Here is a 13,153-nt window from a genome sequence, read left to right as displayed (position 1 = left end):
TATGACTTTAAATTTTGATAGGTGCAATGTTTTTAATTAGTTAATTAGATGTTTGATTGTTGATTTAATGACTGTCATATACTATATAAAGAGCGAAACATCACATTATAAATAGATCTGATGAAGCGTGCATGGTGCACGCGAAAGCGCTCATCTCTGTTTACTTTATATTCTTGTTTGAATAAAGAAGATTTTTGCATCAATTGGACTTCTCGTGGTGTATCCTGACAGTTTTATCTACTGCCACATACTGAGTACTGTACACTTGTGTGAAACTGTGTGCATGTGTGCATGTGTGCATGTGTGCACCTGTGCGCATGTGCACCTGTGCGCATGTGTGCATGTGTGCATGTGTGCATGTGTGCACCTGTGCACCTGTGCACATGTGCGCATGTGTGCATGTGTGAATGTGTGCATGTGTGCATGTGTGCACCTGTGCGCATGTGCGCATGTGCGCATGTGTGCATGTGTGCACCTGTGCGCATGTGTGCACATATGTGCGCATGTGTGCATGTGTGCATGTGTGCACCTGTGCATGTGTGCATGTGTGCATCAGTGGTAATGTGTAGACATTGTAAACTGTGTTTCCTGTTTCCCTCCCACAGGTTCTGTTGCTGCTCTGGTGTCATGTAGCAGGGAACCTGAATCAGGTGCCGTGGGTACTAATAATGATGACATCTATGTAATGGCAAAGGAAAGTATGCCAGGATCCGCCATTGGTCAGCCGATTGACAGTACACAGCTGTCAACCACATCAATGCGCACAGTTATCCTGCCAATACACCCTTTGTCACCAATGTCCCTAGGTGATGGACAGCATACAGTGGGCATTGACCAGGGTCATGTGGTATCTGTGGCACATGCCTCCCCACACAGCAGCCATGGGCATGGCCCAGAGATGGCACCACACAGACAGATGTCCCGGGGTTCTCGTGGGAGCATCCATGGGTGTATTGCCCCTGTCAGACATGCCCACAGAGGTCTTACAACCTCAGCTATGTTTTGGGCTGTCATGCAGGCACAGTCATGTATGGAACGGTACACCAGACAGGGTCTGAGGGAGCTGACAGCATGTTGCACAGCCGTGACTGACAGTATGCGTGACATTGCGGCTGCCATCCGTGATTTCACCGATGTCATAGACAGACGTTGTGGGGACATATTAGACCGGTTCCACAACTACATGTCCATGAGCCAGGGCGATGGTGGGCAGTTGAGGCATCGGCGTGGCCATATGCCAGCAACAGCAGCAGCTGGCAGTCGTCGCGGATGACAGCAGGGCCGCGGCCACCCCGTAGTGCCAGCAGCAGCCCCAGCAATGCTGGGTCTGTGCTGTCATCAGACCGCCCCAGGAGATGATGTGCACATGGCTCTGGCCAGGCCCGACAGGGATCTGTGTCCAGTCAATGAACACCTGCTTCTGATGACAGTACCCAGTCTGGGTTGGTACCGGATACGGTCCGTAGCACCCCTGCAAGGCACAGGTACCATGTCCATGGCCAGAGACACTGATCTGTATGACCTGGCAGGTACAGTCTGTGGCTGTCCGCAAACACCAGTATATGGCAGTCATGAGGTGGAACTGTGTGCATCCATACACACATGCGAATTGACAACACCTAGGGATACCGCATACATGCACACACTGCATCAACATTGCCCCACCTTCTACTGCTGTCCCTCACCAACACACATACACATACATTTCAATTGGTGGTATCGGTGGCTGACTCAGGCATACCAAGTTCGCACCCTGTGCATATGATGAAACTGTGCCACCTCCTGCAATCTGTAACAACTGTGCAGGTACAGGTTAACATGTTGCTGATGCACAGGGTGACCACATAGATGTGTAGTAATAGTATCATGTTGTTAACAGTACTGTGTGCTGAATTAATTGTGGGTATATCACAGCATGCCTGATGCAGTACGTGTGTGATTGTCATGTCCTGTTGTCTACACCCATGGTAAGTACCATAGTGTATCATCTGCACATATTGGCATACTGGTGGTAATGATGTCAACAGAAGGCTACATACATAGGTAGCACAGGGGATAAGGTAATGAATGTAGTAATACACAATGATGGACATGTAAATTGCAAGTGGCATGTTGCCCACAATGGACTCTGCAATGCAGATGTTTGAGGATGTTGATATGTGTGCAGTACTACACGACTGGTACAGGACACACAGGAGCACCCTAGCACTGCATGCTCACATCTCATACCATGCTAGACAGCCCCAACACACATAACTAACTGTCACAGGAGGGAGAGTCCCCATATATGTCAGGGATACTGTGGTGGCAAGCCAGGTAGCATACATCCTACTAAGTATGGAACCACTGAGTGAAGGCTCTGTATCTGTTATTTGACATGTGTATTACTGCAGGTATGAGCACATGGGATTCCATCCAGTTATTGTACATCCTGACAGTACATGGTCTGTACACTTGTGTGCACTGAGACTGGACCCTACCCATCTGACCCGTGTATGTCCATGTACATGTGCATAGTGCCTGCATATTTGCAGTGTTACCTACTGGAACTGGTACAGCTTGTTTGTTGTACAATGGATTACATGCGGCCCTGTTTACTGTAGCTTTGTTTGCATGCATGTTTGCTTGCAATTACCCTGGAATACTGATCACACCTGCAATGCATAGTTATAGAGCTTCTTGCCATTTGCAGGATTCAAACCCCTAACTGACTATGTTATGACACTCGAGACGGACACATTAGCAGAGTGTGCTATTCGCATTACTGGGAGGTTTCCTTTCTCTTGCTGTACTTATAGGGTGCTGACATCATCAGTGTTTAGAAAGGGAAATGTGCATCCTGTAGTCTGCTCTCCTAGTTGCCAAAAGGGACATTTCCCTCCCACACACTAACCCCCCTCAGACAAACTTGCCATTCGCAGGATTCAAACCCCTACCTAACTATGTTATGACACTTGAGATGGACGCATTACTGGGAAGTTTCTCTTCTCCTGCTGTACTTATAGAGTGATGACATCATCGGTGTTTAGAAAGGGGAATGTGAATCCTGTAGTGTGTTTTCCCAGTTGCCAAAAGGGACATTTCTCTCCCACAGACTTACACACACACCAACCCCACTCACACACACACACACACTGAGCATTTGCAGGATTCAAACCCCTACTTAACTATGTTATGACACTTGTGACGGACGCATTAACAGAGCGCACTATTTGCATTACTGGGAGGTTTTTCTTCTCCTGCTATAATTATAGAGTGCTGACATCATCGGTGTTTAGAAAGGGGAATGTGCATCCTGTAGTGTGTTTTCCTAGTTGCCAAAAGGGACATTTCTCTCCCACAGACTTACACGCTCACCAATCCCACTCACACACACACACACTGAGCATTTGCAGGATTCAAACCCCTACCTAACTATGTTATGACACTTGTGACGGACGCATTAGCAGAGCGCGCTATTCACATTACTGGGAAGTTTCTTTTCTCCTGCTGTACTTATAGGGTGCTGACATCATCGGTGTTTAGAAAGGGGAATGTGCATCCTGTGGGGAGGCAGACACCAAGCACACTCTGGCTTAGCTGTCATTCCCTAGGGCAAACAGCCTAGTGTTGACCTCTACACCCATATGTTTAATTGTCAAATGCACATTATTTGTTGCTGGTAGACTGTTTGCACATCTTTATTGCCATAGCTTTCCCTGTTTGTATGAACAACTTGTGCATCTGTGGAAGATGTTTGCATATGGGAGGGATCCACTATATCACGTATGTCTCTGTAGTCATTTAACTGTGTGCACTGGGCAGACTGCTGTAATGTGGTTGGTTCCTGGAATAACACATAAAAATACCAGATATATGTGTCCAACTGCTAAACTGAGATTTGGCCTAAGTGTGCGAGCATGCCCAGTTCGGCCTTCCCATGGCATGTTGTCTGACATATGTCTCATTTATCAAAGTGTGTGAGCATGCCCAGTGTGAGCATTCCATATGTTGGACTCTGCAGCCCACCACATTTGTGGATGAGTGTGAACTTCAACAAATATCACCCGTTTATGGTTGTGTGTTGTGTGTCATGTTGTGTAGTTACTGTACAACTGCTTTGTGTGTGAACACAACAGGATTATACTGTGCCTGCAGTGTTTGCATGGGATACTTTGCATACAGTTGTCAACATCCTTTCACACTGACCTAACACTGTAGTACTGTATAGTGTACTGGTAGTACTTTGACTTTGGTGGACAGTATCCTGGGCTTTAGTGCTATCACTGCTTTACACTTCGATAGTGAGCACAACAGCCTAGTTAGGGGCCAGTTGTGTACATCTGACCATGTTGCATTCTGTTCAGATATGAACTACTTAAACCAGGCGTGTCCAACATTGGTAGTATATTCCACAACATAGGTGTACATTTGCAAACACTAGCGATGTGCCCTAGTCCATGTCTAATGCTAGTTGGAGAGTGTGTTTGTCCTTCAACACACATTGTAAGTGGAGTTTGCCATGACATATGTCATGGTTAGTATACTGTGCCTCTGTCTACCTGTGACATGACAGTGATACACAGGATAAAGCTACCATCTCCCATCCACTCATCAAGATTCCTATTGAGGAAGATTGATAAGTGACTCTATGGGTAGCCTGTACTGGGGGTTCACTCATGGGTGGGGGTGGCTTCTGTGTTATGGATCATGCAGTACAGCTTGTCCTATGTACGTCAGTGCTGGGGTTCGGGTCTCTCATGTGCATAGCTCACTGCCATTCAGATTGTACAAGGTGCAGCATGTTTATTGATACCAGCAACACAGGCAACACATGGCATCTGTGCAAGCTCTTTGATACTCCTGGTGAGGTACTGTTGGGGACTTTACGGTTGATGGAGATGTCTGCTGAGGTACATCCCACAGGGGCTATTGTAGTCAATTGTACCGCTGATGAAGGATGACTGCAGAGCCACAATGACCTCCCCTTATCTAGATCTGACAACCTTCATGATTAGGTGGGTATATGGTATGTTTCTGTAAACACTACAGCACATGTTTGTCCACTGCAGGATATCTATCACCTTGTGTCCCCAGGTCTCTCATTACATGTTAACTACATAATGGGTTAACACCTATGTGGTAATTGGTGGGCACTTACTGTATATCCACGGGGTTGACTATACACGTTTCTGCAATTAGCTTGCTGACATGGCTATGGCACCAGTTGTCTGTTTCTATGTGGCCCTTTTGTGGGATGCTTGTGTCAGCTGGCGGATCATATGTGGTGAGCAGTTTGTAGTCCTCTGCAAACATGTTCGGACACAGTCCTTCCATGTTTGCCTGTACCTATGGGACATATATACCAGACGAGGGAAATCCCAGGACCAAGCCTTGTGGGATGCCAGTTATATCTGGTTTGTAGTCTGACATGGCTGCAGCATGTCTGACCATGTCTGTTCTGTCCTTGGTCTGGTTTGCAACCCCTCTACTGACATAGGGGTTTATATTTAAGCTGGTGAGCTTATCTATAATGAACACGTAGGGTATTGTATAGAAGCCTCTGCAAGGTCCAGCTACGCTGTGTGGACCACATTGCCCTCATCAATGACCTTAATGACTGTTTCAATTGAGTCAAACATGTTTAGGGCAGGATCTGCACTTAAGAAAGCCACACTGGGTAGGGTCCGGTGTCAGTAGGTCCCCAATATCTTTATGTCTGTGGTACATGCTGATCCTTTCCATAGCTGTGCAGACCGAGCTTCTCAGGATTCTGGGGTAGTAGTTTTCAGTATCCATTCAGGCAACACCTTTGTTGAGAAGGACCACTGTTGTTGTACACTGCTCTTTGGGTACATATTCTGTGGTAAGGCTGACATTGAGCAGTAGTGTGGTTTGGCATTCCATTCATCTTGGAGTCCATGTTGCACTAAGTCCAGGACACCATCTCATACCATTGCTGCTGTGTGTTTTGCTTTGTAGATGTTGGCTGTTACCTCAGCATCTGCAATGTCAGGGGGCCAGCAGTCTGCTGGGATAGATATTCTGCATTCGGGGGGGGGGGGGTTTACACTGCACCTGTCAGGATGTATGTTGGCAATATGTGTGTGTGTTTGTGATATTTGTGTGATTCAGAGCATATCTGTGAATTCCCAACATGGTTCCTACCATCAGTTGTGAAAGCCTTGGGATTATCCTTAGTGTCCTGTACAATTTGTTACTTCATAGGTTCATAGGTTCATACTAGGCTATCCACCCTAGGGCATTTGTTAGCCTAGCCAGAGTGTGTGTGGCTTTTGCCACCCCTTGCTATGTGAATATTATGGCCATTTATGATTTGCTTTGCTGTGCCTCTGTCTGGACATGACACAGTGAAGACCCCCAGTGTAACTCTACAATCATCCATCCACTTGGCAAGATTCCTGTTGAAGAGTGTCAGTAAGGGGCTCTGCCTAACATGGAGTGGGATTCTGATCCAGGGTGTGGGGAGCCTCTGGATTATGTATCTGTCCCACCAGCACATCCTATTTCATTATTTGTTGAGGTTGACATCTCTCACTCTCACAGCTCCGATGGATTTGAGTTTTCTGGGGTGGAGCATGTCCATTACTCCTGTGTTGGGCATGGCCTTCTACAACAGGCATGCAATGCCTCTGTGTAGGCAGTATGTGACTGCATTCAGCTGGGGTGTCTACAGCCAGGCAGCATATGACATATATTTGAGACCCTTTATCCTCTTGGTGAGGTACTTTTGAGGTCTTTCTAACTGCTGCAGGTGTCAGGTAAGGTACATCCCATATGAGGCATTGTACTAGATTATGGGTGTGATTAGAGAACAGTATAAGGGTACAATGACCTCTGTTGACGTAGATGTGAATCCTTTCCTGATACGGTGTCAAATGTAGACAGTCTTCCTAGCCACTTTGGCAATGTGGGTGTCACATAACAGGTTACTGTCCACTTGTGTCCCTAGGTCCCTGGTTACTCCTTCCATACATAATGGTTTACCACCTATGTGGTAATTTGTGGTACCTTGTTTGGTATTTGGTGGGACATTCATACTGTCCAGTGTCTTCAGGACGGCTGGGTGGGGTTCCTGTTTGTGAGAGTGTGGTCTGTAGCATGCTACAGACTGTACAGGAGTCTTGCCTACAGTTAGTTGCACATAGGTGGACTGCAATGCCTTGTGCATTGTCAGTTACCTGGACGTATGGGTGTCTGTGGTGAATATGGATGCTCACCCTCCTTTTATGTTTTGTTCCAGGTTTTGGGGCCATGACACATGATACGTGGTATAACCTGGTAGTGCTGGTGTGCTGTCAGGAGGCTTGCAGCAGGTTTCTGTCACTGCACAGACATCGATGTTCTCCATACTGGGGATGGCCTTGGGAACATGCATATTGGGGTTTACACATCTGGCATTGGTCAGCATTACCCTTATGTTTCTTTCCACTTATGTTTTATAGGGTGGTGGGTCAGTCTTTTCAGCCTTGCCTACAAAAGGCTCTATGGAGGTGGCAAAGGCCTTATCCAATATTCAGACGCCCAGGGGTAACAGGTGAAAGCCATCCCAAGAACAGCTGCGTGGCTTGTCAAGCATGACATCCCAAGCAGACAGACATTGGATCCCCTTGGAATGACACCAGTAAGTGTGCCACTTGCTATGACTGATCATTCCATGTTTGTACTGTGGCATTATTCTTTGTAAGGGTAGGATGCTGCAAACAGTGAGTGTCATACCGGCCTGGACTACATAATCAGAGAGCTCATCTATGTCTCTTTTCATGTAGTCTAGGGAGGTACATCTCAGGTCATTCACACCAGCATGGACTATGACTGCATCATATTTATACTTGCTTTGGAGTGACCTGCATACTTCTGTTATGTGGCGTATTGTGGCAGCCTGCAGGCAGCTTACTGTACCCTTTCCCTTGTTCAGTCTGGTGTGCGGGACAGCAGTGTGTCTGACTATGGAGTCACCTATTACAACTGTATCAGGCATGTTATTTCTCCTTCTGGCCTGTGACTGTTTGGCACACCAGCTTTGTGTACTATGTGTTGCATGTGCTATGTTTGGAGGTTGTTTGATTGGGTGTCTGCTTTAGAGGCCTCTGTTGGTGTGCTGTGATTGTAATTTGTGCCTCCGGGAATGTTTTTCTGTGTTTATGTGTTTGGTTTGTAGTTGTGATAGGTCTATGTGGGACTGTGTTTGTGGTGTGTGTGGTTACCTTCTCCTCCTGACTAGTTTTGGGAGTACTGAGTTGAGGGAGCTCAGACTCCAGTTTGGATAGCTGGTTGCATCTCTCACATATATTTTTATTTTTTGGGTGGAGTTGGGGGTTGTCTGTGTACTTGGGGCAGGTGTAACATTGCCTCAGGATTCACAGATTCAACTTGTTGTGGCTGGCCTTAGTGGATTGTATGTGTGGACAGATTTTATTGCCATACTACTGATCAGTGATTACTTCATTGTTTATGTTTGCTCTATCATGTAGTAGCTTCCTCATTCTCTTGCATGGTTTGGTTATGGCTGGTGTCCACCATGCCAGATTCCTGCATGTATGGCATTGTGTCTTGTTTTAATTTAGGATTGCATAATCCAAGCATTCCTGACAGTGTTCATGGAATGGCTGTATTACAGGTTCTGAGGTGTGGCCCATATTTTGCACCTGCACAGGACCTTTAATGGATTCCACATCAGTTTGGAGGAGTGCAAATATTGCTTTACACATGTTTTCCACTGTGGTTTTCTTGCCAGGGACTGTGGTCAGGATTTGTATATCCAGTGTGATTACTCTATGGTCTGGTTTTACCAGTGAGCAATACACTTCTCATCTTGCCATCCAGTACCCATGTTGCTGATTATCACATCCAGTATGCTTACCCCTCTTATGGGAGTGGTACGTTGTTCCTGGGCCTTTTGGTTTATGGATTCTATGAACTTTTGTCCTACACTGTTGGAGATAGTATAATGCTCCCAGTCTATGTCTGGGTATTTTCAGTCACCCAATATAATGTGGTTTGGAGGACTTGATATATTCATGTATTCCAGCATAGGCCAGGTGCAGTTCCTGGTGTTGGGACAGTAGTCTGTAGCAGGCTATAAACTGGGGGGCAGTTTTAGCCACTGCTACTTGACCATGGCTAGTCCATGCTGCTTTTTGTTGTGGTACCAACATGGGGGTGTGGTTATCCTTGACAATTCTTGCTAGTCACCCTCCTTTTGTAGCTTGTTCCATGTTTTGAGGCTGTACAGCACAGTATGAGGTGTAACCTGGTAGTGTTAGGGTGCTGTTGTGAGCCTTGGCTCAGTTTTCTGTTACAGCGCAGATATCACCATTCTCCATACTGGGTGAGTTTAGACTGCATGCATCTTGCTGTTTCAACTTATCCCTTATCTTATTCTTATCCCTTCTGATACCTATGGAGATAGGTTTGTGTTTTGAGCCTTATCTATTCAGGGAATACTGTGGGTAACAACAGCCTTTGCCAGTATCCATATGGCCTACACTGATAGGTGCACGCCAGTCCTAGCAGGTGGTGCATCATGTCATGCTCAGCATGTCATCCCAGACTGGCACACATTGGATCCCTTTTGACTAACTGTGATACTTCCGTCAATTATTGCACTTGATCATCTCATTGTCATGTTGTGGCATGATGCTTGGTGAGGGTAGGATGTTAGTCAGGGTCCTCAGGTGTGCATATAGTACATGGTGTTACATTACTTCTCTTCTCCCTCTTCATTAATGACCTTCACTTAGTTACCCTCAAGCTACCTGTATTCAATATGCAGATGACTCCACCATTATTTGTTCCGCTTCTTCTTCTATAGAACTACACTCACTGACTCAAAATATCTTCAATACAGTAGAAACCTGGTTTACCAGATGGTACCTCCTTCTTAATGCCAAAAAAACTAAACTTCTCCTCTTCACCCCCACCTCTCGGACCCCCCCTTTAAACTTTACTATCTCTTCAAACAATGCCACTGTCATCTCTCCTGACACAACTAAACTTTTAGGAATAACCATTGATAATAAACTCACTTTTGATCAACACATCAACAATACCATTAAAATAGTCAACAGAAAAATAGGATCCTTATACCATATCAAATTATTTCTAACCCCATCTTCTAGAGCTAAAATTGCCCTCTCCCATCTCATATCTACTCTCTTTTACACCTCACCTATTTTCACCAACCTTAAGAAGGCTAACCTTAACAAACTCACCACTTGCTATAATAGCATTGCCCGCTTTGCCATTGGGAACCCCTATCGAACCCATCACTGTCTTAATTTGAAATATTTAGGCTGGCTAGAATTCCAAAATTATCTTTTAGTCTCACAACTCACTATTGCCCATAAAATACTGTACCAACCTGACAATACCCCTATACTCTCACAACTTTTAATCCCTTACAATAATCTCAACTCCCTTCGTTCCTCTGATAAACTCTTGACCAGATCAATAAGTTCTAACAACTACGCCGGCGACTCTTTATTCACTAATACTATTGGTAGAAAATGGAATCTGCTACCCAGTGATATAACTCTGATCACATCGCTTCCTCTTTTCAAGCAAAAGCTCAAGCTATACTTCCAAAATCATTGGCTCTGTTCCTGTAGCTCACCAGACTGACTTTCTTCCCTACCCCTTTTTACTTTTACCTCTACTTCTTCCACTCCTCTTACTTTATACTGACCATTTAAGCTACTTCCTAGGCTTCCTTTAGCCCATGCTTGGCTACCTTTGCTCTACCTAATTCTCCCAGCTCTCTCTTCTCCTCTCCCTGTCACTTCTTCATCTCCTTTCTCTCCTTACTGTCTACTGCTTCACTTCAACTTCCTAAAATTCTCTACTACTCCTTACTTTCCTCGTCTCTTGTACTCCATCTTTATTTATTCTCTTCATGATACTATTAAAAATAGCCTTGAACTATAATTATGGCGTCCTTCAACTGATGATGTATTTTTCTTTGTCTTCCTGAATTTTTTTTTTTTTTTTTTTATGTAACCAGTCCTTTGGACACTTTTTATTGTTTTTTGAATTCTTGTTTACATATATGACTTCTTTGGTTTATTTGTGCTTTTTTATGTGTGTGGAGCTTTTCTCCCCGGGCCTCTACTGAAAATGGACATATATCCAGCTAGACTAGCCCGGTCAACAAATGTAAAATAAATAAAATAAATAATAAATAAAAATAAATACTTAACACATAGCATTCATGCCTCAGGTGGTGCTGCAGGGCTGCCTCTGTCGGATGCGCATATTACACTTCCTTGTACATGTTTGAGAGCAGGTTGTGTCATGTTAGGCATCCCTGTTACTATATGAGTGAGTCAGAGAGAGGTATCATTCCCAGGGTTCCTACAGAGCCAGTGTATGTGCTATGCGTTGCCTCTTTGCCAAGGCCAGGGCATACTGGGCACACCTCCTTCTGCCTACTGGGGCAGGCTCAGGTTGTTCCTCCTCCGAGTCACGCTCTGCCTGTGATGGCCTTGGCAATGGTGGGGGGTTGTTTGGCCCGGCCCTATGCTGGTCCTGCTGCAGCTGTTTTCGCAAGATCATATTATGTAGCATAGCACATACCATGACAATTTGGGTACATGTAGTTGGTGTGTACTGCAAGGCTCCACCAGATGTGTCCAGACACCGGAACCGTGACTTGAGCAGCCCAAACACACGCTCTATTACATTACGTGTTTGTGCGTGTGCCTCATTATGGCATTCCTGTTCAGGTGTGTGTGCATTTCTGATGGGTGTCATCAGCCACGGCTCCATTGCATAAGCTGCATCCCCCACTAGGTGTCCGTGCGGGATGTCCCCATTGGCAAAAGTCTGGTACAGCTGCGTCAAATGCCAGATGTGGGAATCATGGTAGCTCCCAGGACAGCCAGCACACACATTCATTATTATGCCCTGGGCATCACACATGACCTGGCAGTTGATGGAGGGGAAGCCCTTGCGGTTGATGTATGCCCTACCCCGCTCACCGGCTGGTGCTTTGATGCATATGTGCGTGCAGTCTATTGCACCCACTACCTCAGGGTATTCCGCTATTTGCTGGAAGAGATGCATATTGCTGGCCAATACCTCACGGGCATTGGGAAAATATACATGATCACCAACATGAGCTGACATGGCATCCAGGAACTGGTGCAGTACCCTGGAGGCTGATGCCTGTGATATCCCCATCATATCACCAGTTGGTCTCTGGAAGGTACCTGTTGCTAGTATTCTTAGGCCAACACATACCTTGGTTTCCACTGGGATGGGTTCCCCTCTGTTGGTTCGGTGTGTGAGGCGTGGCCTGCACAGCTCCACTATTTGCTGCAGGAGGTCTCTGTCCACTCTATAGCGCTCTACTATCTCCAGCTCATGTAACCCATGGTAGGTGACCCTGGGCCTGTACACTCTTCTCCGTCTCCTCACTGTGGGTTGTCTGGCACCATCTGCATTGTCACCACCCTCAGCAAGTCGCCTATGTCTCATTATGACAGCTATGGCAGCCCCTAACATTTCTGCTCTGAGTTCAGCTTTTTTAGTTTTCACTTCTGATAACTTAACTCCTGTCTTGCAGTGTCTCTTGAGAGAAACATCCTGCACTGCTGTTTGCAGAGTTTTAAGTGCTGGGCTGGGCTACTATTCTGCCTGTGTAATTGCCTGCATCTAATTGTTTTCACCTGCTAGCTCCAGCAAAATTCCCAGCTAGCTTCCTACTAAATCTGTTGCTTCCTTTTTCCTTTCTGTTTCCTCAGGGTGGAGCCATGTGTAAACCAGCAGAAACACGCTCACAGTGGCTTACATGCACGCACACATACTTACACAGTTCAGAATCTGCTTATTCGGATTAAAACGCGTGCACACCCGCGCAAACAGTGTTAAACATCTCCCAATACGCTCCCACATGCTCAGTCTGTCTTACACACGCGCACACTGCCTTACTCGCGCTTCATGGCGCGCACACGTGTGCATACACATCCAGCAAGAAACTTTGGTGTAGGCAACAGTGTACACCTTCCATTTCTTGACTTTCTCATGCTTAGTTAGTGGCACACCTCTTTCCATGATATCTGTTTGACATCTGTCATGTAACTCTGACCTCCAATGAACTGCATTTCTTTCTACCATTCCCCCCTGTGATGTCACCTATCTCCTACTCTGTTCC

Source organism: Protopterus annectens, chromosome 9.part0 (genome assembly GCF_019279795.1).
Source record: "Protopterus annectens isolate FY-2018-M chromosome 9.part0, PAN1.0, whole genome shotgun sequence".
Taxonomy (NCBI): Eukaryota; Metazoa; Chordata; order Ceratodontiformes; family Protopteridae; genus Protopterus; species Protopterus annectens.
This window is presented reverse-complemented; position numbering follows the sequence as displayed.